The sequence below is a fragment of the Corythoichthys intestinalis genome, chromosome 6 (assembly GCF_030265065.1).
Source record: "Corythoichthys intestinalis isolate RoL2023-P3 chromosome 6, ASM3026506v1, whole genome shotgun sequence".
Classification (NCBI taxonomy): domain Eukaryota; kingdom Metazoa; phylum Chordata; class Actinopteri; order Syngnathiformes; family Syngnathidae; genus Corythoichthys; species Corythoichthys intestinalis.
Window position 1 is genome coordinate 36,359,910 of NC_080400.1, and position 22,496 is coordinate 36,382,405.

Here is a 22,496-nt window from a genome sequence, read left to right on the forward strand (position 1 = left end):
CACCTCTTTGACAGCCAGAAACCTTGCTTGTTTGTATGTGACCAAATACTTATTTTCCACTCTGATTTGGAAATACTGTAAATTATTTAAAAATCAAACAATGTGATTTTCGTTTTTTCACATTCTGTCTCTCATGGTTGAGGTTTACCCTAGTTGACAATTACAGGCCTCTCTAATCTTTTCAAGTAGGAGAACTTGCACAGTTGGTGGTTGACTAAATACTTAATTGCTCCACTGTATGTATATAAACACGCACTGTATTTTCTATGTTCTTTTGCCAGCTTGTCCGAGTCCAAAAGAATTTGAATGCATTACATGGGAGGTAGAAGGTGGACACGCTCTGCTTTTAAGAGCAGTCGCTGAGTTGCGATTGAAATAAAACTTGCGAAAACGACAAAGAAAGTCTAACATTGTTACTTGGGTTGTTACATTCGTTGCGCAGTTGTGCACTCACCACAAGGAAAATAACAAATAGAAAAATGGTGTGGTGCCACGTATATGTCCTGGAAGCGGAACGACAGCGCAGATGCTTTTAAAAATCAACAATGGCAAGATGACAGACGATTAACCATGGCCAAATGTTGTTGTGCTGCGCTAAGCAGTTGCATTTGATTCACAGAAGCGGGTTCTAATGTGGTGATTGTGTTTTACATGCCATACCGTATGAAAGTGACTTGTCTAGACAAGCGGAGCCTCTCGAGGCAGCCGTTTCGTGAGTCTCGCTCTCCTGGAAGTAGTGATAACTTGACAGACCAAAAAGTCATGAAAGTGAGAGTGCTTGTGTGCTTGTGTGACTTGGTGTACCACGTATTTCCCTTTCGTGGTTTAATTTTCCCCTTGGAATTTTTAAAATATGTCAGTTTGCTCTGCATTAAGTCGGGAGGAAGAAAAAATTTACACATACAGATGCACTGTTATATTATCATTGCAAAATGAAAGACACTAAAAAAAAACAACCCTATATACAGTTTACAATGTAAAAATAATGCTTTGCTTCACTACGTAAAGCATCACAACACGACGCTGTGATGCTCCACGCTCCCTCCCCTTCCAAGAGGGAGGTATTTATTATTCTATTAGTCCAATCAAGTGCGTCTTTCGTCTACGTGATGCTACATGGAAAGTTCAGTTGCCGCAGTTTGAATGCTGAACTTTTTCAACAACTCATTTGCAAGTGTTGCTGCAAGGTAGCTCTCCAACCGGACCCTCGTCCTCTTGCTCTAGTGTGAAAGCGCCCTAAAGAACAAACAATGACAGGATATACCATTATAATGCTATATAAATAGACCTTACATTTATTTAAAACTACAATATTTTACAGCCTTAGAACCTTGTATTTGTAACTGCCTTCATGTGTGTTGCCAGTCCGGACTTTTTCCCCCAATGTTTTTCACTGTGTGCCACTGCCACAGTACATTAGTACGTTCACGTGTTCATGAGCATCTGGCTTTCTGAGAATCTGCAAAGCTGTGAATGTGCCCAATCAAAGTTGTCAGTGTGCACAATAATAAATTCGATGGGTGACAGAGAGCTGAAGGAATGTGTTTTGAATTTACGGCTCGCTGACATGTTGGGGCAGCTGCTAATTCAAATTTAAAGGTGTACATATGCACCACCAAGAGTGCTCTTGCGACTGTCATTGCTGTGTTATTTACGCGACAGCACTGCCTACTAGTGTCTGTTAGGGGATGTATATGTAACACAGGGAGATCATTGCTTACTGTATACAAGTCTTTATGTTCACCTGAATTATCATTTGAATTAGCTTTGTAATTATTAATTAACTTACAATGCTCTACATTTCTCAAGAAGAAAATAAGAAAATGCTGAGACATGCATTATATTAACATTGGTACTAGCAGAGAATGGCCACTGGCCTGCCCCCCCCCCCCCCCCCCCCCAAAAAAAAAAAAAAAAAAATTATGCCTTGGATTTACATAGTACTCTTTTCTGGATACTGACAGACGCTTTACATTACATTATTCTTTCACTCCACACTCGATGGTGGTAAGCCCTTACTTGTCTGTAGCTAGTGTGACCACTTCCATAAGGTCAAAAGGGAGGACATATAAAAAAAATAAAATAAAATAAAATAAAAAAAAATAAACATCAGACTTGCGGTGTATTTTCATCAACAATAAAGTTTTGCACGGTTTATAGATCAAATATTTGTGTTACTAAACATTAAAAAATTTGCCTGGTACACCAGACTCACCGCTGTTCCAGCTATTGAGTCTGGCCACCATTCATGCGGATACTACAGTGCCTTGCAAAAGTATTCGGCCCCCTTGAATCTTGCAACCTTTCGCCACATTTTAGGCTTCAAACATAAAGATAGGAAATTTATTTTTTTTGTCAAGAATCAACAACAAGTGGGACACAATCGTGAAGTGGAACAACATTTATTGGATAATTTAAACTTTTTTAACAAATAAAAAACTGAAAAGTGGGGCGTGCAATATTATTCGGCCCCTTTACTTTCAGTGCAGCAAACTCACTCCAGAAGTTCAGTGAGGATCTCTGAATGATCCAATGTTGTCCTAAATGACCGATGATGATAAATAGAATCCACCTGTGTGTAATCAAGTCTCCGTATAAATGCACCTGCTTTGTGATAGTCTCAGGGTTCTGTTTAAAGCGCAGAGAGCATTATGAAAACCAAGGAACACACCAGGCAGGTCCGAGATACTGTTGTGGAGAAGTTTAAAGCCGGATTTGGATACAGAAAGATTTCCCAAGCTTTAAACATCTCAAGGAGCACTGTGCAAGCCATCATATTGAAATGGAAGGAGCATCAGACCACTGCAAATCTACCAAGGCCCGGCCGTCCTTCCAAACTTTCTTCTCAAACAAGGAGAAAACTGATCAGAGATGCAGCCAAGAGGCCCATGATCACTCTAGATGAACTGCAGAGATCTACAGCTGAGGTGGGAGAGTCTGTCCATAGGACAACAATCAGTCGTACACTGCACAGGGGTGGCGTGGCTCATTGGTAGAGTAGTCGCCCCCCCAACCCAGAGGTTGTGGGTTCGATTCTTCGCCCTGATGAACTCGCCTAAGTATCCTTGAGCAAGATACTGAACCCCATGTTGCTCCTGGTGCTGCGTCACCAGTAGGTGAATGGCGTGATAGTGTAAAGCGCTTTGAGCACCTTGAAAGGTGGAAAAGCGCTATATAAGTGTAACACCATTTACCATTTACCACAAATCTGGCCTTTATGGAAGAGTGGCAAGAAGAAAGCCATTTCTCAAAGATATCCATAAAAAGTCTCGTTTAAAGTTTGCCACAAGCCACCTGGGAGACACACCAAACATGTGGAAGAAGGTGCTCTGGTCAAATGAAACCAAAATTGAACTTTTTGGCCACAATGCAAAACGATATGTTTGGCGTAAAAGCAACACAGCTCATCACCCTGAACACACCATCCCCACTGTCAAACATGGTGGTGGCAGCATCATGGTTTGGGCCTGCTTTTCTTCAGCAGGGACAGGGAAGATGGTTAAAATTGACGGGAAGATGGATGCAGCCAAATACAGGAACATTCTGGAAGAAAACCTGTTGGTATCTGCACAAGACCTGAGACTGGGACGGAGATTTATCTTCCAACAGGACAATGATCCAAAACATAAAGCCAAATCTACAATGGAATGGTTCAAAAATAAACATATCCAGGTGTTCGAATGGCCAAGTCAAAGTCCAGACCTTAATCCAATGGAGAATCTGTGGAAAGAGCTGAGGACTGCTGTTCACAAACACTCTCCATCCAACCTCACTGAGCTCGAGCTGTTTTGCAAGGAAGAATGGGCAAGAATGTCAGTCTCTCGATGTGCAAAACTGATAGAAACATACCCCAAGCGACTTGCAGCTGTAATTGGAGCAAAAGGTGGCGCTACAAAGTATTAACGCAAGGGGGCCGAATAATATTGCACGCCCCACTTTTCAGTTTTTTATTTGTTAAAAAAGTTTAAATTATCCAATAAATTTTGTTCCACTTCACGATTGTGTCCCACTTGTTGTTGATTCTTGACAAAAAATTAAAATTTTATATCTTTATGTTTGAAGCCTGAAATGTGGCGAAAGGTTGCAAGGTTCAAGGGGGCCGAATACTTTTGCAAGGCACTGTATTTCCAGGGCAGAGCAAGCCACAGCAAACAGACAGCGGAGTGAACAAATCAGCGACGGGCAGACGTGACGTTAGTAAAATGAAGAGGGAAGGACGAGGGACTTGCGCGCGGAAGTAAACATACGAAGAGAGCGGAGTTTATTCAACATGGCTAGCGCGAGACAGACTGTTGTCAATGACTCGTGTCGATGTGTTTTTGGTCATTTAAAACTGATTTTACCGTGGATTGGAACATATTCTTGGCTCTCCCGTTCACCATCTGTGTTGTGGAGACGACTTTCGACGCGCAAGAGTGACGTTGCTCGTTAAGAACATGTCACGCAAATAAACGAATCTGATTTGTCGATTGATTTTGTACCTGCTCGAGAGGCCTTTAATGGGCTGGTTCCCAGACTATACTCTCAGTGTTTGAAAAATACAGGGAGAATAGTCTGGCAAAGCCAGGCAAATAAAAAATACCAATTAAAGGTCAAACTTTTTTTGACAATTTATTTCATTTACAGTACCGTTTTTTCAAATTGCAACGTCCCCAAAAATGAATCTTATTTTGAATCGGTGTTCTGTCAAAATATGCTACACGGCGAAATGCCTACCAATGCCCAGTGTGCTTGCGCACATCAGTTAGAAGCAGCGAGTACTTATTATTTTCGTTTTTATTGATTCCCCCCATTGCCTCAAAACACTTGTGGCGTGTTTTCCTCTGATAGCTTTGGCATTATGGTTTCTTGCTGTAGCTTTAAAGCAGAGTGTTTATCTGTTGACCACTTTAGTCATGTAGTGTATTTAAACCACGCTTATTTGATGTTATTATGTTTAAGTGTTTTCTTAAGGCATTTTTTAAAGTATGTTCTTTCTGTATGCATCAAAACAAAACAAGTTGAAAGCGCCTGGTAGTACACTATTTTCTTAAGGCATTTTTTTAGTACTTTCTTCCTGTATGCATCAAAACAAAACAAGCTAAAAGCACCCGGTAGTACTTAGGGTGTCAAATTTGCTATTGATAGACATTTTGCCTACGTAGGATATTTTGGCAGAACAACTGTATTAACAAGGAACATTTGTACCAAACAAAATTCTTAAGAACAAGAATTTTATAGGGAAAATCAGTACACTTGGTATAAGAGGAAGAACTTCACAAATTGCCCATTTTCTTTAAAATCCGGGCACAAAGGCTGAGTGTCCATCCTAAAACCAGACAGGTAGCCACCCTAACTGTAGCCACAACTGCCCTGGGGCAGTCTTACAGAAGCGAGGCAGCCAATCAGCGCCATCGGCCCTTCCGACCACTTGTTCTCACAGGCAAGTAGTGTGAAATATCTTGCCCATGGCTACAACAACAATGGGTACAGGTGGGAGCTGAAATCGAACTCCCGATCCTACTGTCAGGGCAACCCGCTGAAACACCTGTGCCACCGTCGCCCCTATACGCATACCCAGTTGGGTTCAACACTTTTGACTATGAATGTCAAAACAACTCATTTCAATACGTTTTTAATTCTGGTGAAGTCACATGGAGAACGTTCACGCCTTGCTTGGATTCATCCAAATTTGTTCCTTCGCTCATTTGTTCAAGTTACAGAACAAGATGAGTTATGACAAAAAATATCCTCACCTGTTTGCATGCTCAAGCACTCTGTAAACAAGATCAAGGGCTCAATGTGAAAGTGGTCACGTCGAACACAGTGCAGCGGCATGTTGTAACGCTTCGTTTATACTGTGTTCTCCGTGGCTCAACAGTGTAAAGAATCTTTTGAGCCCTGGACTTAGTGGGTGAGTGGTTTTGTTTACTGGGATGTGCAACCTAAAGACCAAAACTTGTTTATGTTTACAATGCTCAGTGTTTCAATGTTTCACAAGCTTGTGCTGCAGGGACAATGTGCTTCATTTAATGAGATGTAAATTTTGTTTTCCACTTTGTTCCAAAAAAGTTCTGAAGAAAATGTTAATGTTTAATGTGCCTACGACAGGATATAAAAAGTTTTAAATAGCATTATTATGTGAATTAAAATCATATTTTGAGACGATTTGACTATATATAACAATTTGGCAAAGCGCAGATGACGAGAATTAGTCTTTTAATCTGCCGTTTAGCCACGCCTACCATTATAGGGCTCTAGCGTCCCCAACAAGAGGATGATGTCAGCAGGGTCATGGTTTCATCGGATATAGAATTCAGCCCACTGAGGGAGAATTATTCAGAACGCGGAAAATGCAACGAAGAGAGCAGCAGTCTCGCCACTCCAATATTTTTTACAGAATATTCATTTTTATCGAAGTACTTTTCCCTAATTGTATATCATAATCATAAATGAATTGTATGGTCATGACAAATAAGTCTTGTGCTAAATGAAATATGAAATATTAAAAATACATTTATTCAGTGCGACGTGGCAAAATTATTTCATAATCGTCAAAACTGTACACTTCTTGCATCTCCCAAACTATATTCTATACCACCAGAGTTAATCCGGCTTTTGTCATTTCCCTGCCCCGGCTTCAGAAAGTGTAAACAAACCAGGAGCCAGCTAGCTGACATGCTAACCCGAACCGAGTGATGTTTCAAAGTCTTATTCACGGCTTTCGAAGCGAAAAATCACACAAAACTACAGCGGCGGAGTTGCCGATTGTCTTCGCCGAATCGGCAACCCGCCCGGCAGCGAGCAAGTTACAGCTCGTCGGACTCATTCCCCTGCTGCAGGTAGGACAGCTCGTTTGCCGGGGAAGCAGCTGGAAAAACCGGCCGACGTCGGAGGAGTGCGTAGCTGCCACAGGGTCACCATGAATATGGCGTAAGGTATTGCTTTACTACATGGCGAAGACGTAAACAGTGAGAGAGTGGCGTGCAGTTGTTGTACAGCTAACATGGCAGGATTTGTCTGAGAATATTTCTACATGTCCGTCTATGATCAAACGTAAATAGTCCTTTATTTAAATAAAGTTTGTAGTGTTTACTTTGTAATCACTGTATTCGTGGCCATTTTAACACAAAGTTGAAATTTCTGATGGGGCTGAAAATTTGACAGAACACCGGCATACGAAGAAGCAATAAGCCAAGTGTAGCACTTTCCCGGCGGGTACACGAAGGACCGATGGGGGCGGTCGTCGGCCGAGTGGCATTCTCGGTGGACAACTAGCCACAAAATGCCATATCAAAACATGTGCCATGATCCCAGTATTTGACATAATACAAAATACGATGTTTACTCACGTCCTCGTAAGTCCAAGTGTCCCACAGTAATAGGGCTTGTTTTGGCCAATATCTGCGGTGAATGGGAACCTTTTCAAACTCAAAAAGGCTCACATGCCTCTCCCTGGTGCAGCAACAATTTTCTGCAGCACATTTGGCTGGCTTGATGCGAAAAATAAACAAATTAATCCGCAAAATCAGCTGAATCCGCAGTCCATCTGAATGCTATATTGAATGCTGTGTTGTGAGATGCTGACCTGGGTGACGTCACATTCACATTCCTCTTCAAAAGAGGAAGTTATTCATTGTCATGGCGCGGGATAAAAAAAATTGAAGAAATAAAACCATCTCATCCACACACATCCAAGCGGTCCATTTCATTCAGAAGCATAAAATACCGCGTGAAATATGAAATAAACATGCTTTTTGGTGTCATATGCACTTTAAGCTTAAATAGTAGAAACTGGGTTTTATAACATGTAAATTGACAGATGAACTTCTTTGCTGTAACTGCTTTTTTCTCTTTTTTTTTGTATGCACTTTATAGTAAACATGCCAATCATATGGCCCATTTAGACAAAAAAAACATTCACACCCACATTAACACCTACTGAATCAAGAGTTAAGGGTATTCACTGAAACCATATGCATGTTTTAAGAATGTGGAAGAAAGCTGGAATATCCCCAAGAAATACACCGTAAATACAGGCCGAACAGGCACTGTGACCTTCACAAAAGGCTCAAGCCAGTATTCAAACCCAAAACCTCAGAACTGTGAGGCAGTCATCCTAACCAATTATTCCACCATGTTGTCTTACTAATGGCACCTTTATCCTGATATTCTTCAGCTTCTGCCTTCAGGTTTATTACTGGCAGTGTTGTCACTTACACTTACTAAGTAACGCGTTACTGTAATCTGGATTACTTTCTTTCAGTAACGAGTAATCTAACGCGTTCATTTTTCCAAACCAGTAATCTGATTAAAATTAGTTTACTTCGTGTCTGTGAGTTACTATTTTGTTATTGCCTCATAATGTACAGTATGTAGAATAAAGAAGCTTGTAGTCATGTACGAAGAGCATTTTGAATAGAAAATGTTAGAAAGGTTCCAATTACGTGTTCGTTTCCATGGTAACTGCTCACAGTTACTTCCTGTTTTGGTCTCATGTCACACACGCTAAGTGTTTTGGGACACTTAGCGTGTGCCAACGTGGGTGCACATTCGAGCCGAGTGCAGCCACATGTTGAGATGTGAGAGGTAGGGCTGTCAAACGATTAAAATTTTTAATAGAGTTAATTACAGCTTAAAAATTAATTAATTGTAATTAATCGCAATTCAAACCATCTATAAAATATGCCATATTTTTCTGTAAATTATTGTTGGAATGGAAAGATTAGACATAAGATGGATATACTGTATACATTCAACATACGGTACATAAGTACTGTATTTGTTTATTATAACAATAAATCAACAAGATGGCATTAGCATTATTGACATTCTATTAAAGCGATCCATGGATAGAAAGACTTGTAGTTCTTAAAAGATAAATGTTAGTACAAGTTATAGAAATTTTATATTAAAACCCCTCTTAATGTTTTCGTTTTAATAAAATTTGTAAAATTTTCAATCAAAAAATAAACTAGTAGCCCCCCATTGTTGATGTCAATAATTACACAATGCTCATGGGTGCTGAAGCCCATAAAATCAGTTGCACCCAAGCGCCAGCAGAGGGCGACAAAACTCCAAAAAACACAAGTAACAAGTGGACATTGCACTGTGCTGTCATTTTAATCTGTTTGAGCATGGCATGTGCGTTAATTGCGTAAAATATTTTAACTTGATTAATTAAAAAAATTAATTACCGCCCGTTGACGCGATAATTTTGACAGCCCAGTGAGAGGGAGTGTTGATCTGTGTGCGTCCATGAATGAACCTGAGTATTTTTCCTTCATTCTGGAGGGCTCCAGCGATAGGTTGGAGCCGCTACTTGCATGGCCATTTCGTAGCTTTTCCAATGCAATGGCGGGTAGTCGTCGCACCTGCTAAGTCGGTGACCATTGTTTGCTTTACATTCTTGTTGCACATTTATTGTATGCCGTGAGGTGACGTGTTTTTTTGATTAGCATCTTTGGGATGTGTTGAGAGTCCGGATCAGTGTAAAGTGCTTAGTTGCCGCCACGTTTTGTGGCCAAATTGACCCCGCGTGTGTATGGCATACTTCCGGATTGTGCGCACGCATCCTCTACTGCCCCCACCGTTGTGTTTATTCCACTGTGCAATTCATTTGTGTGTTGTTGATTATTGTGCAGTCAATTTGCATTGTTTTACATTGACACTGATATGCTGTTAACCCTAACCCGACATTCAGAATTCTTGACAATAGGGTTAATCTTCGAGTTAGCAAGGTTTAATTAGTCGGCGGAGTTGATTTCAACAAATTCCATGCAGTTTGTCAGTTATTTGTTAGTTTCAGGGCTCCGTAGTGGCTAAGCTTGTGCGAGTCCATGGTGGTTGAAACCAACTCCATCGACAAATTAAACCTACGCTAATTCGAAGATTAAGCTTTATGTGAAAAATTCTGATCTTCTTTAAATTAAATGATCAGAAAGTCAGTTACATGCAATGACATTTTTCTGTTGTCATTCTTATGTTGAGACGGCAAAGGGAGAAAAATTGGTAAAAAGTAACCGATAAATTACTTTTAAAGTAACTTACTTTGATAATAAAGTAATCAGTAAAGTAACTAGATTACGTTTTGAGGCATAATCAGTAATTAAATGACTTTTTTCACGTAATCTATGACAACACGAAATACTGGTTTATGGTATGATATCTTTTCTACAGAGGGATGGGTTTAAAAGTCAAAAGAGTCCTTAATTTTTCAAGATGCAGTAGCGTGATGTCACATTACTACTTATACCGGCACAGAGTCTCATGACATGAAGAATGGTGTTTAAAGCTCAAGACCCCTAAGAAGTCTAGAAGGTGTGTATATATAGAGTCACCATTGGGAAAAAAAAGTGTGTCAATGTACGTGTCGTGTACAACGTAATCCAACAAGAACGATAATCATTTATAGACCTTTAAGTGTGTCTTTCCATGTCACTAAAGTAAGACCTATGGTTGTTAAAAGTTAAAACACTTGACTGCCTGTGTACACTTAAACTGGCACATGCGTGTGTGTGTTTATGTATGTGTGTATTGTCGACACCCTGGCATGTTCGTCTCCCTCCTTTGAGGTCAGCACAGAGCAGTGACGAGACAAGAAAACGGGGATCCTGTTTCAGGGTGGACGAGGCTATAAGAGGCCTGAGTGCACTCTGCAGTAACATACTAAGAGGAGAATAAGACAACGAATGTGCCAAACAAATCCCGGGAAGTTGGGAGTTTGAGGACAACAGAGGATGGTAAAAGAGTAGGCAAGAGTGCTGTGTCAAACCCAATTTAATCCTTACTTGAGTTGTCAAAGTGGGCACTGCCTGGGGTCATGTTATCCGCCCGGAGCAGTGGAGGAGGGGTCGGGGGACATCAGCCTCCCCTGGTACACAGAGAACACTCGGTGAGCTCGACCGGCGGGACGAAAGGTCATGGCCACGCAAACTCCACCGAGGTCAGGTGCAACGCCTGCACTGGAAGGCAGGGGACGCTTCATCAAAACAGAGCAGCGCTGCTTAGAGAGATGGAGAGCAACTGGTATCTGAAAATGTTTGGACTGGGTAAAGATGAAACCGTCACCCATAAGACGGGTATGCCCTACAGGTGAGTCCCTAAACAACGAGTTATGTGTCCACTGTATGTGTAAGCCACATTGCATCCCCCTCATTTTGTTGTCCTCACACTGGCTACCTGTTCAAATTAGGATACACAAGAACATAGGCGGATCTACTATTCAGGCGAAGTGGGCGATCACCTTAGGCCCCCAACCAGTAGGGGGCCCCCAACCAGCTGCCCTTGCCCCAATGAGCAAGGGCTTGGGCCACCGGAGCCAGCAGCACCCCCAGCTATTATATGGCAGCATACCAAACGAACAAATAACAAAACAAAAAAGAAAGCCATTTGAATGCTGCATTCATATTATCTCTCCCCCACACACACACACCACAATGGACTGTTCCACGACGATGGACTGAGTATCAGTCGCTTAGCTTCATTTAGCGCCGTTTAGCTTCGCTTAGCTCTGCTTAGCTGTTCGTTAGCTTTACTTAGCACTCCCGCGTTTTTCACGCCACTAAGCTCGCTATTTTTACAGCTCACTTGCTGCTTTGCTCGTCGGCTATCGTTTATTTTGAATACATGAGCAAACGTGCTCTCCATGAAAGCCAAAGTGCAGTGAGGGAGAAGTTGAGAACAGGCTGCTAATGCCTCTTTAAACTTTCTTCTTCTTCTTCACACCGAACATAAAATACACGACAGCACACCTTGTGGTGAAACAATGCAGTACAGTTCCAATCAGTCATACAATAATACTCAACAGCTGATTAACAGCATTTGCTAACGACATTTTTTATAAAATCTATTAGTGACACCACAAGCAATGACAAAGAATGTTTTTTTACGCAGTGTAAAGCTTACCTCCAGTGAACATTAAAAAAAAAAAAAAAAAAAAAGCACGTCACGTTCGTCATATAAGTAACGATTTCTGGAGTGAATCCCACATACTTCAGAATTAATATTATGATATGTTGAGTAAATACTACAGAATACAGATTCTATACTAAGAATAGCTTTCAAATGACACTCTTTATGACAAATATGATTGGCAATGAAAAATTATTATAATTATTATACTACTATTATATATAGTAGTATACTACAATAATAGTGCTAGAATTTTTTTTAAAGAATTGTTTTAAATAATGTTGGAAAGGCAAAGTCAGTGTAATCGTAAAACTAGTCGGCTGAATAATCAGGAGAAAATTTGTCGTTTAGGACAGCCCTAGTGTACCGGAACATATTTCCTCCACACCCTTCTCACCTTTTTAACACATGACCCATGAAGAGGGCCCCTGGATATGTTCGCCTTAGGCCCCAAAATTACCAAGTCCGCCACTGCACAAGAACATTTCACTTTTACAAAACCCTCAATGGTTCAGTCGTCAACCATCAATGGTCAGGCTCCTCGATAATGACTTGGTGGATTGAGTGTCATTTCATTGTCACGTTATTTGATTGTGTTCTATTGATCACCTTTCACTTATTCTCTCTCACACAATATTAACAAGCTCTAAGATTCAAAATATTACTCCCAAGTTGTTGGATAAGTTACTTCTTCCATAGACTTCAGCACCAGTTGACTCGACAGCTCCTCCAGAAAATCCGCCACACCTTCCCATCGGGGGCCGGGTCAGGCAGAACGCCGTGCAGGTTTCACTGCTATAAACTCAAACACGCTGCATTCAAACGCCGAATTTAGGTGGAAAATGACGAAAGTTTCACTGTATACAAGCAGGCAGGAGTTTCTCAAGAGTGATTTGGTTGAGGATTCAAGGTAATTGTTATAAAAAATCGCACCATGCATGCACTTTGAAACGTGAAAAAAAATGAATGGGAAAAAAATTTGCATAACTTTAGTTTGAAATATTTACGTGAAATGAATGGTAACTGCCCGTTTTTTTGCTTTTAACCAATAATCTAGACTGCTTTATGTTTATATCTATTAAAAGTCCGTGAAGTACGCATTTATTTACAAGAATTTTCAACTTAAAAAGCTTTTTGTTTTGTGATGGTTGCCATGCTGTATCCAAATAGAAAGATAGATAGATAGATTTTTATTAACAGACTCAAGGTCCAACAACACAACACAACAATAGATTAAAAGACAAAATAAAATAAAGAAATGGTAAAACAATAACACAGCACTGGGTCTCCTAACGACCCACATTTAAAAGGCACGTATACCAGTGCTTCCAAAACCGAGACAAGTAGCGTGTAAAGCTGTACAAAATGTTGGTCAGGCCCAACACAATCACATTTTCTGAACCATTCAGACGACTGATAAACTTAAACATGTATATCCTTAAAATAGACTGGAGGGTATTCACCCGAGCTGCGACAAACATTGCTGAAGCACTGGTCCATCTGGGCCTTTTTAACAAAATTCTTCAAATACAATAGCGTAACTTTACATTCAAATGAGCAGGTAATTTTCGCCCAACTGCCTGTGTTTTTTTGGCAAAAAATGAGTAATTTAGACATTTCTGCGTCGATACAAAATAAAATCGCATTTCAAGGGTTTTATTTTATGAAACATTTAAATCTAAAATTGATGAGGGCCAGATAGCCCGCAAGACGCGCTGAGGCAATAGTAACATCGGAATCTAACCAAAATAATTTGTGATTGTATATAGAAAAGTGCAAATTTTGTTTTTGTTGAGTAAAATTAAGATGACTCTGATGAAGTTGAAGTTTCTGATGTGAAAATTGAGTGATTTATTAGCTGTTGAAAACTTGCACTAAATAAAAAAACCCTAAGATGCTATTTCAGGCAAAAACCTATATGATATGATAAATATTGCTATTGATCCTGAAAATATAGGTGATTATCTCTGCATTTGGTGATTTTTGTGCATCTAGTGTAATATTTGAAAATTTCATAGTCATTTTAAGTTTTGTTAATACTTATGGCGGAAAACAGACAAGACTGAAAAAGCAGTTTTTGCTCTTGCACTCCTTTTTAAAATAAACTTGTATTTTAAGCCAAAAGAACTGTTGTGTTGGATAGAACAATATGTCTATATGCTGCCATAACATATTCATGGCGCATTAAGCCCCATAATTATTTTTAATTTGTCCGTTTTACCCTGGAAACCCCCGTTTACAGATGTCGCGCAACCGCTTTTGTTTCAACCCAGCCATAAAACGAACGAACGCACTAAATATAAAAAAAAACTAAGTTGCTGTTTCGGGAAAAAAACTTTGATGTGTGATTATCTCTACATTTGGTGATTTTTGTGCATCTAGTGTAAAATTTTATAGCCATTTTAAGTTTTGTTATACTTATATAAAAAAAGAATTGGGATTTTATTAGGGAAAGACTGGATTTTTTTATGTCGCTGCTCATGGAGACTCATATATGCCTAAGGGAGGTGCCTGTTTTGGTTTTAGGTCGCAAGCGGCTTTGGTTTTGAAAATATTTTATGAAAATCGGCCCCCTATGGATCGGCTTTGCTTCCCGTGTCCCGTCAACTGATAGTGACATCGGTACTTCTTCAGCTGACACTTTAAAATAGCAGTTTAAGACTCATCTGTTTCGTCAAGAAGCACGCTGCTCCACGGCATACCAGATAATACAAATAAGAAATAGAATGGCAGTAAAAGTAGAAACTAGGTGAACGGTTGGTTAGCTTCTGTTGATAACTACAAGGTGGTTGTAAATTACAATTTTTTTGTCATGAATTGTTCCTTAATTTGTGTATTGCTGACACATCAAAGCAATAATCACTAAGAACAATCTGTTACAGAAATTCATAAAGGGTCCTTCATCATTTTATTTGAAAAATGCTCAAATGTTGCCAGATTGTCAGCATGTGCTTACCCTACTTTAGCTTACAGATTATCAAAGTATTTTTGGGCAAGGCTGTCAGCGATGAAAAGTGTTTCCTCTCCAAGCCCATCGTTACATATGTGAGTGTTGTGTGTCGCGAAAGTCCAACCCGACTTAAGATTGTGTCACCTGATCTCGCTCTAATGCTAATAGGCAGCATATGTCCCGTTGCATTTGACTGTGTTGACGTTGCCTTACCACCATGGCGACAAAACATACGGAGGTTTGTGGGAGTGTGGGAACGGCACACAAAGAAGCACCCATGGTGACGTCACTTTTGAGATAGTGATCACAACCTTGACTTGTGGATTTTGGGAAAATGGTCATTATCCCCTCTCTTTGTTCCCCACTCCTAGATACCATGTTCCTGCCCTTCTTCTCACACTCTATTTCTTGTTGCAAATCTCTCAGTGTCCCATTAATATAAGTTGAGAGGGGCTTAGCACTCAAATGATTAATGTCTAGCTGCAACACTGACATGAGTGCTGTTACTACTGTGCTCATATCATAAATAGTTGCTAAAACGTGTGTTATCTTGTTTGTCTTCTCCACTTTGAAGAAAATAAAATTTTGTAGCCCCACACATACAGCCACACAAAAAATTAATTAAAAAAACATTTACTTTGAGTACAGTTTAAACGAGCTACTGTACTTTTTACACTGGATAGATTTTTACAGCAGCACTTCAGTGAAATCCCACCAGTTTAACTGTACTGTACTTTTTCTTGAGTATCGTAATTTTCTGACTATAAGCCTCAACATTTTCCCCTCATTTTGAATCCTGCGGCTTATTGTCCATTGCAGCTTATTTTTTGATTAATTTGGGTTCATATGTAACACTTAATTATTTGACGGCAGCATCATAACACTGCCAATAGACATTCATAATTATGACGTGACACTATCATAGGCATTAATGAATGCTTATGACGGAGGTCATTAAATATCATCCAGCAAATTATGTCACTAACTCCATTAATGTCCAGCTCAGAATGTTTTACATTCATTCAAAAGTGAGATAATTTGCTGGATGACACAAAATGACATCTGTCATAAGCATTCAATAATGCTCATGGCAGTGTCATATCATATTTATGATGGTCTTATGACAGTTCTATGGCGCCACTGTCAAATAAACTGTTGCTGAATACTATAGCTGGCAATTAATGAAACAACTGGAACAGTAACTGAAGAATTTTTAGCACTGAACATGAATGTTGATTGTTATTTACATCTGTAGTGCTGCAATGCATGCAAGGAGGCATGTTAGATGACAACAGTATTGACAGCAGGTGGCAACAGAGGTTGACTGTCTCCGCCAAGCGAGCAGTGATGGCCAAATGAAGGTTCTTGAACCAATGAAGCTTCGCAGCCCATTGGTTCAAAGCTTCACGGTGGTTCATTTGGTCTTAGACAGTCTTATGATGCCACTGTCAAATAAAGTTTTACCCGTTAATATCTTTTGGTGTAAATATCCCATAATACAGTGAGGACAGCCACGGCTTGTAGCTTAGTGCAGTTTATGTAAGAACAAATGCCATTTTCATGTCAAATTTGGTGGGTGGTGGCTTATATTCCGAAAATTACGGTAGATTTTTTGGATACTCTTTTCACCCCTGGAGGTTAGTATTTTCTGCCTGATAGCTATGGTAAACAAGAAAGAATGTGACAAAGAAATATATAACATTTCAAATAGATGACCTATTTAGTGTTTAAAAAAGTACAGTAAATAAATAGTAAAGGGAAGTACTATAGTGATGTTTTTCATCTAAAATTGACATTGATTCAACACGCATGTAGCTGTAAGTCAGAGAAAATGATTTGGCGCAAGTTTGCATGCACAGCGCTGAGTTGACTGCCAAGATGCAAACAGGTGCTTAATTTAGATGGAATTACTAGAGGCTGCAAAGTGTTGGGTGATCAATTTCATGCCATAAAATTAGGAGACTAAAGAGCTTCAAGGTGTTAGCTGGAAGTGATTTTCATAATATTTTGAGTATGAACTGAATTGTTAAAGTTACGTTAGGATAGGTATTTAATTAATTTATACTGTGAAGTGTGCGTGTAAGTCAGTGTGCTGGGGATTATGAAATATGTGCCACATTGTGAGAATCATGCACATACATATGCACACAAACACACACCCATGGACACGCATATACTAAATTGTGAACAGTGACTGCCTGGGGATTCAGTTTTCTATTGATTGCATATTTGGTCCAAAGTTTGTTCCCTGGAGCCTATGACGATCTGTTTGTTAGGCTCACCAGAATAGAAAAACGTTCAAATCCATACAGACGTACGCACACACCAACACAAATGCTTTTAGCCCTTTGGCGGTTCTATTTAAAAACTGGGGCAGAATATAACCAGTTTTCCCAGGGATCTTTTAGTGAACTAAAAATAGCCTTTGTAGCTTTTTTCTGCTAAGAGCAATTAACGCCAATTCGATTCTACAAAGAATAGTTCAACAAAACGTTCTTATCTTATAGTTGTCATTGTCATTTATAGTTATAGAAACTAATTGTGTATTTTGTTATTTAAAATATTTTTCTTCTGGGGGAAAAAAGTATTCGTTGTTAGTAGAAAAAGAAAATAGGTGAAAATGGGAGAACATTTTCTATTGAAAATTCTTAATGTGCCTTTCAGCATTTAAGTGGGTTTAGATCGTTAGTGATAATAACGTTGGGCTTTAGTGGGAAATGTAGGCCACCACATTGGTCTTAAATAGGAGCAGGACAGTCCCTGAGGGCTGGAAACTGATCACTGGCTTAATTATTGCTGCTATAGAGCCAGATGAAATAAAAAGAGTGTTCTCGTTAAAGTTCACTAAATACTAGGATGATTTCATCTTATGTGCACGAGATGAGAAAAAGACACACCATGGATTTTACAGCAGTTTTAGTCATAGGTGAATACAGTGGGGCAAATAAGTATTTAGTCAACCACCAATTGTGCAAGTTCTCCCACTTGAAAAGATTAGAGAGGTCTGTAATTGTCAACATGGGTAAACCTCAACCATTAGAGACAGAATGTAGAAAAAAAAACAGAAAATCACATTGTCTGATTTTCCCCCCCATTTATTTCCAAATTAGAGTGGAAAATAAGTATTTGGTCACCTACAAACAAGCAAGATTTCTGGCTGTCAAAGAGGTCTAACTTCTTCTAACGAGGTCTAACGAGGCTCCACTCGTTACCTGTATTAATGGCACCTGTTTTAACTCATTATCGGTACAAAAGACATCTGTCCACAATCTTAATCAGTCACATTCCAAACTCCACTATGGCCAAGACAAAATAGCTGTCGAAGGACACCAGAAACAAAATTGTAGACCTGCACCAGGCTGGGAAGACTGAATCTGCAATACGTAGGTAAAACACTTGTTGTAAAGAAATCAACTGTGGGAGCAATTGTTAGAAAATGGAAGACATACAAGAGCACTGATAAACTCCCTTGATCTGGGGCTCCATGCAAGATCTCACCCCGTGGCGTCAAAATGATAACAAGAACGGTGAGCAAAAATCCCAGAACCACACAGGGGGACCTAGTGAATGACTTACGGGGAGCTGGGACCACAGTAACAAAGGCTACTATCAGTAACACAATGCCCCGCCAGGGACTCAAATCCTGCACTGCCAGACGTTTCCCCCTGCTGAAGGAAGTACAAGTCCAGGCCCGTCTGCAGTTTGCTAGAGAGCATTTGGATGATCCAGAAGAGGACTAGGAGAATGTGTTATGGTCAGATGAAACCAAAATAGAACTTTTTGGTAGAAACACAGGTTCTCGTGTTTGGAGGAGAAAGAATACTGAATTGCATCCGAAGAACACCATACCCACTATGAAGCATGAGGGTGGAAACATCATGCTTTGGGGGTGTTTTTCTGTAAAGGGACCAGGATGACTGATCTGTGTAAAGAAAAGAATGAATGGGGCCATGTATCGAGAGATTTTGGGTGAAAATCTCCTTCCATCAGCAAGGGCATTGAAGATGAGATGTGGCTAGGTCTTTCAGCATGACATTGATCCCAAACACACAGCCAGGGCGACAAAGGAGTGGCTTAGTAAGAAGCATTTCAAGGTCCTGGAGTTGCCTAACGACAGCCCCAAAACACCACTGCTCTAGTGGGGATCTGCATGGAAGAATGGGCCAAAAAACCACCAACAGTGTGTGAAAAGCTTGTGAAGAGTTACAGAAAACGTTTGGCCTCCGTTATTGCCAACAAAGGGTACATAACAAAGTATTGAGATGAACTTTTGGTATTAGGGTTAGGGACCAAATACTTATTTTCCATCATGATTTCCAAATAAATTCTTTAAAAATTAAACAATGTGATTTATCAGTTTTTTGTTTTTTTTTCCACAATGTGTCTCTCATGGTTGAGGTTTACCCATGTTGACAATTACAGGCCTCACTAATATTTTCAAGTGGGACAACTTGCACAATTAGTGGTTGACTAAATACTTATTTGCCTCACTGTATAATGTTAATACAGTTTTAAAAAAAATAAGTTCTTCATCCTTATGTGTCTACTTGCCTCATTTGCTAATGATCAAAAACGTGATAATTATACTGAGTTTAGAGTGGTACACTATTGAAGTGGGAGTGTGTGGAGGTGGTAGAGGGCACAGAATAAAAGCTTAATTAGTCTCATGGAACATGAAGATGGTGTAGAAATGAAGAAAAACAGGCGAAAGGATAAGGATACTGTACTTGTATTATTCACATCTACGTATTTGATTGCAAAATAATTTAGATTATTATAAAACATAAGTAGTGTATTCATACACTGTTCAAATTTTTGGTTATAGCAATTTTTTTATTTGGTATTTGTACAGCTATTAGCTTGTATTATCATCGGAGAGTGTCAAAAGACGATGACACTTTATTTTAATTAAAGAAATAATGTGTGCATAATACCTTAAATCCCACAACTGTCATTTGCAAGAATATTCTCATCTAGACTATATGTTGTGGTAAAGCAGCAGACAACTCTTTTGATAAATACCAGTTTGGTACATGTAATTATGAGCAATCATTCTTCAAAAAAGAAGGTTCAACTGAGAGAACCACTCTCAGTTGTGGTTTACTATATAAAACTCTAGCAATTAGTGTTGTGTGGTGTTTTTACTCTGTAAGCAATAGATCTCTGAAAGTAACTGGCGTAGCCGGTTCCACGTGCATATAAAGCAAGCACAGGCATACAATCAATTCTTACCCTCTGCGAATCATGACTATTTGTATTAGTGCTGCACTGATGAGCTGAGTGGTATAGAGACGACTCAAATTTATCTATTTGTCCTCTTCTGCCGCCAGGTGGCAACAACACGTACACCAAAATGGTCCGCGCAATGATATATATATTTTTAACTAATTACATAAATGCTTTTTTAAAACAATACAAAAACATAGTGTTGTTTTTTCCTTTAAGAAAATAAGAAGTTTTTTTTTATTAGGAGAGTTCAAAAGTATTAACAGCATTTTCTTTCGTTTTATTCTGGAAAATTTGTTTGACACAAGCGTTTTGAATTTATTGTGTAGCCAGTAAACTCATTTAACTTTAACATCTCATGGCACCTTCTATTTATACATTACATTTGATTCACTACTTTTTATCAATTCTATACTACCAAAAAGATACAATATATATAACAATGACATTAACAGTAATAAATCCAATCTCTCGAGTCTACTGGGTCTCTGTCCCACTTGCTCTGAACACAAAATTATGGTGTGTAACACTAGTGTCTCTTATTACAACTGTAAACACAGTCACGTTGCATAAGCTCAGCTGACATTGTTGCTGTCAGGCAAGATCAGTTTTTCCACTCTTCCTAGTGGACAATGGACACAGCTGCCTCTTTGTCACTCTCTTCAGACCAAAAGGCTGACTGATATTTTACATTGACACTTTAGGCCCAATTTTCACTTGAGCGTATACTCACTTTTGCTGCAAGCGGTTGAGACATTAACGTCTGAGTTATTTTGAGGTGACATTGAAGTGCCTGTGACACATAAAAACATGTGTATTCCTTATTACATGTGGTATTGTTAACACTTTATAATAACTATCCGTTTAACTAGTTAATAGATCATTAGTAAACTGTTGATAAATGATTTATTGTTGATTTGTGAAGTAGTTGTTAACAGTTTGTTAAGCATTCAGCATTTAGGGCAGGGGTGTCCAAACTTTTTGCGAAGGGGGCCAGATTTGGTGTGGTAAAAATGTTGGGGGCCGACCTTGGCTGACGTCCTTTACGTGGAACAATATATTTAAGCAAATTTTAGCAAGCCATTCCGTGTGTCACATTTGCATTATTATTATTTTTTAATTAATAATTTCAATAATCTCGCAAATAGCCTTTGTGGCGTTCTCTTTCGACTCCCGGGCCCTTGTGAAATACTGTACCTGTAAAATTAAACTAGCTTCAAGTTGCTTGAATTTCTCGCTACGTATCTTCTCTGTAATCGTGTCGTACATGTCAGCGTGTCTTGTTTGGTAATATCGCCTCACATTGAACTCTTTAAAAACAGTGACTGTCTCTTTGCAAATGAGGCAGACACAGTTGTTGCGTATTTCAGTGAAGAAATATTCCAGTTTCTACCTATCCTTGAAGCATCAGCCGTCGCAGTCAACTTTCTTTTTTTTGTTGATTGTCGCCATTTTAGAAAATTGGGAATAAAGGGTCACCCGGGATAATGCTTCTTCGAGTGCTGCTGCCTTTTGGTGGGTAAATAAGGAGCAGCATTTAGTGTGTAAGCTACTTCATATGCTGGTAGCAGTACTGCTGACCAATTTATTAAGTCTGTGTGCGGGCTAGACGTTATTGATTTTATGACAGAGGCCTGGGGCCGGATGAAATTTTACCAAGGGCCGCATTTGGCCCCTGGGCCGGACTTTGGACATGTCCGATTTAGGGTGTTCCAATATGGTTGACCCCATTCTAAATGCCCATTCTAGTTGATGGATCTTAATAAAACTATATATACTTTATGTTGAAGGTCATAAGTTTTATTGGCTAAATATACAAAGAAAAGTACAAATACAGTGCCTTGCAAAAGTATTCGGCCTCCTTGAATCTTGCAACCTTTCGCCACATTTCAGGCTTCAAACATAAAGATATGAAATTGAATTTTTTTGTCAAGAATCAACAACAAGTGGGACACAATCGTGAAGTGGAACAACATTTATTGGATAATTTAAACTTTTTTAACAAATAAAAAACTGAAAAGTGGGGCGTGCAATATTATTCAGCCCCTTTACTTTCAGTGCAGCAAACTCACTCCAGAAGTTCAGTGAGGATCTCTGAATGATCCAGTGTTGTCCTAAATAACCGATGATGATAAATAGAATCCACCTGTGTGTAATCAAGTCTCCGTATAAATGCACCTGCTCTGTGATAGTCTCAGAGTTCTGTTTAAAGCGCAGAGAGCATTATGAAAACCAAGGAACACACCGGGCAGGTCCGAGATACTGTTGTGGAGAAGTTTAAAGCCGGATTTGGATACAAAAAGATTTCCCAAGCTTTAAACATCTCAAGGAGCACTGTGCAAGCCATCATATTGAAATGGAAGGAGCATCAGACCACTGCAAATCTACCAAGGCCCGGCCGTCCTTCCAAACTTTCTTCTCAAACAAG